Source organism: Nicotiana tabacum, chromosome 17 (assembly GCF_000715075.1).
Source record: "Nicotiana tabacum cultivar K326 chromosome 17, ASM71507v2, whole genome shotgun sequence".
NCBI classification, from domain to species: Eukaryota; Viridiplantae; Streptophyta; class Magnoliopsida; order Solanales; family Solanaceae; genus Nicotiana; species Nicotiana tabacum.
In genome coordinates, this window is record NC_134096.1 from 48,711,167 (window position 1) to 48,721,685 (window position 10,519).

A 10,519-nucleotide genomic window follows, 5' to 3' on the forward strand; every position below is an offset into this window, starting at 1 on the left:
TCGTGCAATTGATGTTGTACTAAATATCTTTCTCTTATTCTCTCACAGATGGTGAGAACGCGCTCTAATGAGGTTCCAGACTAGGGAAGAGCTACTCCCCCTATTGCTAGAGGCCAAGGGAGGGCTCCAGCCCGTGGTAGGGGATGAGGATGTCCCAGAGTTATCCCAGTTATACCACCAGTGGTTCCTATTATCGAGGAGTAGGGTTAGATGCCCGCAGCAGAGCCAACTCCGGTGGATTTCACGTCTGCACCGAGATTCCATGAGGTCATGGGCCGTATGCTGTGGTTCTGGACACTATGACTTAGACCGGTTTATTTCCGGCAGACCCAACCACATCTCAGGCAGGAGGGGGAGAACAAACTCCTACCACACAGGCTCATGGGTAGGCAGCTGCTATATATCAGACCCAGGGTGCATTACCCATGGGTGGAGCCCAACCAGTGGCAGCAGCTATACCTGAGCCCAGACTAGCTGCAACCGTCGTGCCGCAAAAGCTATTGGACATATGTACTAGGCTACATCCTCCTGTCTTTGGGGGAGAGCGACATGAGGATCCCCAGGACTTCATTGATCGGTCCAAGGATAGACTGCACAATATGAGGATATTGGAGTCTTATGGGGTAAACTTTGCTACTTTTCAGCTGGAGGGCAGGGCCCGTAGGTGGTTGAAGTCTTATCTTCTTAGTATACCGGCAGATTCTCCTCCCATGACTTGGGACAGGTTCACTCGTATCTTCCTGGATAGGTATATTCCACCCTCCAGAGGGAAGAGTTGCGATTTCAGTTCGAGCAGCTCCAGCAGGGCCAAATGTCAGTGACCGATTATGAGGCGAGGTTCTTTGAGTTATCTCGCCATGCACTTATGATAATCCCTACTGATGCAGGGAGAGTACAGAGGTTTGTTGCGGATTTGCATACTAGCATTCAGGACATTATGGCCCGAGCGGCTGAAATGGGTACTTCTTATGAGCTAGTTGTAGAGATCTCCCGAAGAATTGAGGGTGTGCGTCAGCGTATCCGAGAGCAGGTTATGACAGACAATCGGTTTATATATTTTGGAGAGTTCAGAGGTGCTCCTTCTGGGGGTATAGGTCAGTTCGTGAGAGGGCAATCCAATATGCCCCCATATCCAGCACCACCGCCTCCTCGAGGTGCTCTTGTGCGACCTTATTTTAGTACTATGCCAGAGAGTTCTTATTATCCACCAGCTATTTAGGTTTCTTCTAGTGGGTATTCAGGTCTCCAGGGCCAGATTTCTAATCAGTAGCCCATCGCACCGAGAAGTTATTACGAGTGCGGGGATTTTAGTCACTTGTAGAGATTCTACCCAGGCTTCGGGGTAGACCAGTGTAGTAGGGTCAGCAACCTATGATTACCGCACCAGTTGCTCCACCAGTCATCCGTCTTAGAGGTGGAGTCCATCCAGTTGGAGGCCAGTCAGGTGGCGCTCTAGCTTCGTTCTATGCTTTTTCGGCCAGACCAGATGCATAAGCCTCAGATGTCGTGATCACAGGTATCATTTATGTTTACGGTAAAGATACCTCTATATTATTTGATCTAGGGCCTACATATTCATATGTGTCATATCTATTTTCTAACTTCCTAGGTGTTTCTCGTGAGTCCTTGGGTACTCATGTTTATGTGTCCACTCATGAGGGTGATTCTGTTGTTGTGGATCAGATCTACCGGTCCTGCATTATTACATTCTGTGGTTATGAAACTAGAGCAGATCTTCTGCTGCTTGAGATGACCGACTTTGAAATCATCCTGGGCATGGACTGGTTATCTCCATATCATGCCATCCTAGATTGCCATGCCAAAACTATTACCTTGGCTATTTCAGCATTGCCTAGGTTAGAGTGGAAGGGTTCGCCTGTTAGTGCATCTAATCGAGTTATTTATTTTCTGAAGGCTCGATACATGGTGGAGAAGGGTTGTTTGGCTTAACTAGCCTATGTTCGGGATACTACTGCAGAGACTCTAATGATTGATGCAGTACCTGTAGTCCGAGAGTTTTCTGGTGTATTTCCTTCAGATCTTCCAAGCATTCCACCAGATCGTGATATTGATTTCTGTATTGCCTTGGCTCTAGATACCCAGCCTATATCTATCCCACCGTATATCGCATGGCTCCGAAAGAATTGAAGGATTTGAAAGAACATCTTGAGGAGTTACTAGCCAAAGGGTTCGTCAGACCGAGTGTATCGCCTTAGGGTGCACCGGTATTATTTGTGAAGAAGAAGGATGAAACAATGAGAATGTGTATTGATTATCGCCAATTGAATAAAGTCACTATTAAGAACAAGTACCTGTTGCCGCATATTGATGATCTATTTGACCAGTTGTAGGGTACTAAGGTGTTCTCTAAGATCGACTTGAGGTCGGGGTACCATCAGTTTAAGATTCGGGATTCGGATGTTCCGAAGAATGCTTTCCGGACTAGATATGGTCATTATGAGTTTCTGGTGATGTCTTTCGGTTTGACTAACGCCCTGGCGGTGTTTATGGATCTGATGAACAAGGTATTCAGTCCATACATTGATTTGTTTGTAATTGTCTTCATTGATGACATTTTGATATGATGAAAAGGGTATTTAGAAGCACGAGCAACATATGAGATTGGTGCTTCAGACATTGCGGGAACAAACGCTATATGCTAAGTTCTCTAAATATGAGTTTTGGGTAGATTATGTAGTATTTTTGGGGCATATTGTATCGGGCGAGGCTATTAAAGTTGATCCCAAAAAGATCGAGACAGTTCAGAATTGGCGTCGTCCCACTTCGATGACTGAGATCAGGAGTTTCCTGGGGTTAGCAGGTTATTATCGTCGGTTCGTGGAGTGATTTTCATCTATTGCAACACCTTTGATCAAATTAACCCAGAAGGGTGCTCTGTTCCAATGGTCCGATGATTGTGAGGGGAGCTTTCAAAAGCTCGAGACAACATTGACTATAACACCGATGTTAGTGTTGCCTTCCGGTTCAGGAATGTATACAGTGTATTGTGATGCTTCACGCATTTGTTTGGGTTTTGTATTAATGCAGGAGGGGCGAGTTATTGCATATGCTTCACGCCAGCTGAAACCTGATGAGAAGAATTACCCGGTATATGATTTGAAGTTAGCTACGATTGTTCACGCTATTAAGATTTGGAGGCATTATCTTTATGGGGTGTCTTGTGAATTTTACACCGATCATCACAGTTTACAACATTTGTTCAAGCAGAGGGATCTAAATATGAGGTAGCGCATATGGATGGATTTACTGAAAGATTATGATATCACTATCCTGTATCATCCGGGCAAATCAAATGTATTTGCAGACGCCTTAAGTCGAAAGGAGAAGAGTATGGGTAGTTTGGCTTTTATTGCAGTAGAAGAAAGGCCATTAGCTTTGGATATTCAGTCCTTGGCTAACAGACTGGTAAGATTAGATATTTCAGAGCGCAGTCGAGTTCTTGCGTGTGTTGTAGCCCAATCTTCACTATTTGAGCAGGACAAGGCTGGCTAGTATAATCATCCCCACTTATTGATTCTTCGAGAAATGATACTGCGAGGTGGTGCCAAGGAGGTTACTATAGGCGGAGATGGTGTTCTGCGACTCCAGGATCGTCTATGTGTTCCTAATGTGGATGGACTGAGGGAGAAGATCCTAGAAAAGGCACACAGTTCTCGGTATTCTATTCATTCAGGTGCTACGAAGATGTATCGTGACCTAAGGCAATATTGTTGATGGCGGAAAATGAAAAATGACATAGTTGAGTATGTAGCTAGGTGTCTAAATTGCCAGCAAGTTAATTATGAACACCAGAGGCCAGGTGGCCTACTTCAGCAGATGACTATACCGGAGTGGAAATGGGAACGCATTACTATGGACTTTGTAGTTGGGTCACCGCGGACCTTGCGGAAGTTTGATGCAGTTTGGGTCATTGTCGACAGGTTGACCAAGTTGGCACACTTCATTCCAGTTGTGACAACATATACTTGATAGAGGTTGGCCTAGATTTATATTCAGAAGATAGTTTGGTTGCACGGTGTGCCAATTTCTATCATATCAGATAGAAGCCCTTAGTTTACTTCACATTTTGGTAAAGCAGTACAGAGTGAATTGGGGACCCGTGTAGAGCTTAGAACAACCTTTCATCCGCAGACCAACGGGGAGTCGGAGTGGACAGTTCAGATTTTGGAGGATATGCTCAAGGCATGTGTGGTTGACTTTGGAGATAAGTGGGATCGTGTAACGACCCGACCGGTCATTAGAGCTCTAGCACGTCGTTTAGTAGTTTGAGGCCCTAAGAAGCTTCACTTCATGTATTATGACTTGTACGCGTGGTCGAAATTTAATTTTGGAAAGTTCAGAGTGGATTTGGAAAGAAAATTCTAATTTCGGAAGCCTTAAGTTGGAGGAATTGACTAAAGTGTGATTTTTGAGTAAACGACCTCGTAATCGGGATTTGAAGGCTCCAACGAGTTCGTATGATGATTTTGGACTTGGACGTATGTCCGGATCGGTTTTTGGATGACCCGGGAGCGTTTTAGTGCCTATTATGGAAGTTGGCATTTTTGGAAAATTTCATAAAAATTAGGTTGAGGTGTATTTCAATGTTATCATTGTCCGTTTGGGATTCCAAGTCTGAGAATAACTCTGTACAGTGATTCTGGTATTGGGAGCGCGTCCGAAAATGGATTTGGAGGTTTGTAGGTCATTTCGGGGTCATTTGGCAAAAGTCAGAAATTTGAAAGTTTCTGAGAAGTTTGATCGGGAATGGACTTTGTGATATCGGGGCCGGATTACGATTTCGAAAGTTGGAATAGGTCCGTAATGTCGAATGTCATTGGTGTGCGCAATTTGAGGTCAATCGGACGTGATTTGATAGGTTTCGGCATCGATTGTAGAAGTTGAAGTTTCAAAGTTCACTAAGTTTGAATTGGAGGGTGATTCGTGTTTTTAGCGTTATTTGATGTGATTTAAAGGCTCGACTAAGTTTGTGATGTGTTTTGGGACGTGTTGGTATATTTGGTTGAGGTCCTGAGGGCCTCGGGTGGATCTCAGATGGTTAACGGATCGAGTTTGGACTTGGAACAAATACCGAGGCAGCTGATATCTGGTGCAATCGCACCTGTGTGAAAAGGACCATTGATCAGAGTATTTATATTTCTCCTATCCAAATTTGTATTCCGGACAGATGTTGTATTTTATTTTACATTCCTAGTTGATGCTCATGCACTTATGACACCGGATTTTGGGGTGCTTATGGGTTGTTCTGTATTAAAATTGGTAAGAATATTATTATTTACACTGTGAATTACATATTTTACTATTTAATGGAAGGAAACTATGATTTCATAAATATTAAAATAAGAACCAAATTAAGTATTTATTTTTGGCTTGCCTGACAACGGTGTCCGGCGCCATCACGACCTTTAAATGGATTTAGGGTCGTGACAACATGGTATCAGAGCACTAGGTTCACTTAGGTCTCACGAGTCATGAGCGAGTCTAGTAGAGTCTTGCAGATCGGTACAGAGACGTCTGTACTTATCTTCGAGAGGCTATAAGGCTATTAGGAGCACTTCCCTTCTTGATTCCTCATCATGCGAATTGATTCTTTTGAGGCTTGTACCATTATTTCTTTCCTATTCAATCTTATGCGACGTAAAGCGTTTGTTATAGATTGGGAATCGAGGATTTGTCATGGTACTACATAGGTGGTGTAGGATATTTCTGTCTGCGTATTTGATTAGGCTATTACTATCACCTTGCGAAAGGCAATCCTGTCATTTCAGCTCAGCATCAGTAATTCCTATGGTTTTGAGATTTGGGCATTGATTGTTATGGCGATTCGTGCATTATTGTTGCTCCATGTTGGTATAATGGTAGGGTGCTTGTTTATGTGACGAGGCAGTGACTGACTTGAAAAGAGGTTTTTCTCAGTACATGATTCAGAAGTTCAACATTTTATTTCAGGCGGAGGAAAGGAAATTGGACTAGGAATGTTTTGATTTGGGTTGCTGGAATAACGAGGTTTGGTATTTTCGAGAGCTGTAGAGTTCTCAATTGTTATGTGGTGTCATCGTCCTTGTTGAACGCGTTAAGGTTCGCCGATGTTATGGTCTTCTTCAATTTCCCTTCGGGGCAGAGTGTTATGAAATGGTGCCTGAGATACGGTTGTCAGAGATAACAGAGTGTAGCGATTTTGGAATCTAATTGGTACTTCTAGTATTGATGGCTTGAGAAATATGGTCTTCTTAGGGGTTTAGAATTGGTGGCGACTCATGTGTTCAGATGTTACAAATATGGATTCGGGTTTGGAGCAACAATTGGGCAGCGAAGGACGAGGAAGGACATATGGGAGGTATCTTGCGGTGGTTGAATTGTTAGGAGGTCAAGTGTGAAAAGTAGAAGTCAAGGAGTTACTTAAAGGGGAGGGTTTGACTAAAGTGGGAGAGTGGCAGAGTAACATATGGGTTTTGTGGTAGGATAGCCACACGCCTTGAGGGAAGGTTAGAGCAATTTGGGAATCGTGATAGGCAGTGACTAGGACCATGGATTTTATTTGGATGCAACATGACTTCAATTTTGGAATGCGTTGTTGGACTTTTAGCTGGTGTCGATGGGGAATAAGGAACCTCGACGGGTCCTAGAGTTATGTAATTGTAGCTTCAAGCTAAGTGGGAGAGCCCTACCGTCTATGATTGGATTGTGTAGTTGTCAACTCGTGCGGTTTCTGGTTATCGGTGTATTGGTGGGTTATTATGACTAAGGAAAGAAAACATCAGTGGTAATTTGAGCAAAGGATTTGAGGAATGCGTGCTATCTTTGGCCTTATCGGTTCATATTCAGGTTTTGGGAAGACTCAGAGTCTATGCTTCATGTGGATGTGATATATAAGGAAAGAAATTCAGCCGGTTACTTCTTTGAGAGGGTGTTCATGTGCTAGCAGGGCCTTGGAGTTTGATTAAATTCGGGGACAAGTCAGAGTGGGTGACTCTCAACAATGGTCCTAATAGGTTCAAAAATTAAAGTGTGGTGCCTAAGGATTTCGAGTCTGTGGTATGGTTAAGTATCGAGCTTTGGCAGTGGATTATGAAAAAGGGGCTTGGAGTGTTCTATGTTATTTACAGTCTGTGGTGCAGCATCGAAGGAATGGGAGAACATAACTTCGGAGTCATGGAAGAATTATCAGAATGGGTGAACCCGTTGAAGATGTGAATATGCGCACAAGGAAAGTATGTGATGGTCTGTGGGTTTTGAGACAGCATGGTCTCGTGAAATAAGGTCACTCGGGATGAGTGCAGATTTGGGGTCGTTATGTTTTAAAAGGAGTTATTATTATTATTCCTAAGGTAAGTCCGTAGTAAATTAGGGGAAGTCGGATCGGTTAGCAATGTCTGAACTAGCATGATGGTGGCAATGATCAGTTCCTTCAGCATGTTGAGTTATACATGTGATTTGTGGCGGTACGTGAGAGGCTTGACGGCTGCCGTAATTGATTTTATTTGGAGGTATTCGAGTATTATGGCTTGTTATGCGTAGATGGATCCCGGAAGGATTTTGGTGGTTTAGACCACAACTTGAAGTTTGTATTTTTCTGTGGATATGGGAATTCATTCACGTGTTGCAATGGTTCTATTGAAATGAGTTAAGTGAAAGGTTTCTATATGCTAGAGTGTTTATTCTATTAGTGGTTCAGGAGTTATGATAGAATTCCTGTATTCTCGCGCATTGGCATGTTAGGTGCAGTGACCGATATGGGAATTGGAAGTTGAGGATCAAGGTTGCGGTTCAGTGTCGACAAGAATGTCAAGAGCTCGGATGAGAAGGGAAGAATTCAGATGTTTAGAGTAAGCTAGTATTATCTTTAGCGTCATCTGAGATCGGTGTCATGTGGGAGAGGCTTTGTGTATTGACTTGAAGATTTTTGACTCACTCTACAGAATTAGAACGGTTGGTGGTATGGATGTGCATACCTTGCTACCTGAGCGGAATGGTCGTGGGAGCATTCCCCACGGGGAGATTTGTATAAGTGTAACATGTCAGTCACTTGATTGTTAAAGATTGAGATCGAATATGGAGGTCAGTGTAATATCGCAAGTGCGAGAGTTTATGCCTGAGAGGCATTCTATTCCTTGGGCTATGGACCATGTGAGTTCGTTTCGGATTTGACGGTTGTTCTTATGTGTCGTGAATAGATCATTGTGGGTCCTTGAGAGGCTATTTAGCCAAGCATGGTATGATCAAAATCGGTTTGAGGTCCGTGGATGGATCTAGATGTGAATGTGGGCTCTATATCAGGCCGGAAGTGTTCATCTCAGCATAGCGTTATTTTCGGAGGGGTCTTTGGGCCTTGGATGTTATTTCTGTCGTTAGCTATTTCATGAAATACTCTATTGTGCCATGTGGGTTGTGAGATGGTTTGATTATTCACACTCGTATTGAGATCCCGTATAGTTTGTGGTATTATGTGAGCAGGATGGCTCTCGAGATACAGATCATATATCGCACCTTAGTTGTGCTTGAGTTTTATAGCGTATGACGCTACCCGTCTCCCCAGGATTTGTATTATGCACTTGGCGTGCTTATGGTTGATATTCGGGCATTTCGTGAGTATAAGCGTTACGGCTCGATGTGTGTTTTTCTTAGATTATTATGTATGGATGGGGTGGCACGTCGCCATGGGTATATGGTTAGATTGGGTGGAACGCCGCCATAGATATATTGTTTGGATCGGGTGGCACGCCGTCACGGGTATTATGTGTGGATCGGGTTGTACGCCGCAACAGTGTGATATTGAGTATAGTTTCCCCATATATATTATTGTGTGTTTTGCTTCTCATTTTCCGAGGAAGGTTCATAACATCTTTTCGCTTGTTTAAATTAGTTACGTGGGTTGAGTAGTTCTTTCCAGAGTTCGTTTCCTTATGTATCACATTCGACTTTGTAGCTTGTGGGCACATTGTGGCATCATATGAGACCTTTGGAAGTGTCTGAGGTGGCTTATTGCCTGAGCTTCTTGTACTAGGTGAGACTAGATTATTGGACCTGGGATCAGTGCGATCAGATTTATATGAAGCATATTGAAGATTAAATATTATTATTCAGTCCAGAATGAGGTAATAGTTCTTGTCGGGAGGAGAGACTCAATAAATTTTAATTCGGCAGATGGTTATGAGTTCTACACATCCTCTCTGTCGTGGAAGTATTGCGAGAGTTAAAGCAAGGCTTAATTGGCCATGAGGTACACTACGGGCTTCGGGTCAATGGAAATTTTAGCTGTTGTGCTTTGGAAAGATTGCCTTGGGCAAATGCGTTACGTGGTGCATGGTAAAAAAACATTCAGTAAGGGTATGCAATCATGTATTGGTACATCGTGTAGTGATTGAAATGGTGTTCGTATGTTGGAAACAGTCCGAGTAGAGAATTTCGGATGTTGGAATTTGGCTCTAAGGCTTAATCGACTAAATAAAAGGGAAAATATTCATATTGGCTCGAGCTAATGTGCTCAGCTGGGTTGTGGTAGCATAGATAGGTGCATGAATTGTTGAACAGTGATTTCGGGCAACTCCAGAGCAGTTCTTAGCACGTTTGAGGATGAACGTATGTTTAAGTGGGAGAGAATGTAACGACCCGGCCGATCGTTTTGAGCTCTAGAGCGTCGTTCAAAAGTTTGAGGCCCTGAGAAGCTTCACTTCAGGTACTATGACTTGCACACGTGGTCGGAATTTAATTTCGGGAAGTTCGGGGTGGATTTGGAAAGAAAATTCTAATTTCGGAAGCCTTAAGTTGGAGGAATTGACTAAGTTGTGATTTTTGAGTAAACGACTTCGGAATCGGGATTTGAAGGTTCCAACAAGTTCGTATGATATTTTTGGACTTGGGTGTAAGTTCGGATCGGATTTTGGATGACCTGGGAGCGTTTCATAAAACTTAGGTTGCGGTGTATTTTAATGTTATCGATGTCCGTTTGAGATTCTGAGTCTGGGAATAGTTCTATACGGTAATTCTGGTATTGGGAGTGTGTCCGAAAGTGGATTTGGAGGTCAGTAGGTCATTTGGCGAAAGTTAGAAATACGAAAGTTTCTGAGAAGTTTGGCTAGGAGTGGACTTTGTGATATCGGGGTCGGATTCCGATTCCGATTCTGAAAGTTGGAATAGGTCTGTAATGTCAAATGTGATTGGTGTGCGAAATCTGAGGTCAATCGGACGTGATTTGATAGGTTTCGGCATCAATTGTAGAAATTGAAGCTTCAAAGTTCACTAAGTTTGAATTGGAGGGTGATTCGTGTGTTTAACATTGTTTGATATGATTTAAAGGATCGACTAAGTTTGTAATGTGTTTTGGGACGTGTTGGTATATTTGGTTGAGGTCTCACGCTAGAAAAAGGGCCGCATGTGCGAGCCACAAGTCACAGGTGCAAAGGAGAGGAGGCTGGCCAGCAACCGCAGGTGCAGAACATTTGGGCGCATCTATGGGCGCATCTATGGCAGGTACCTTGTGGAGCGGGCCGAATGCCTC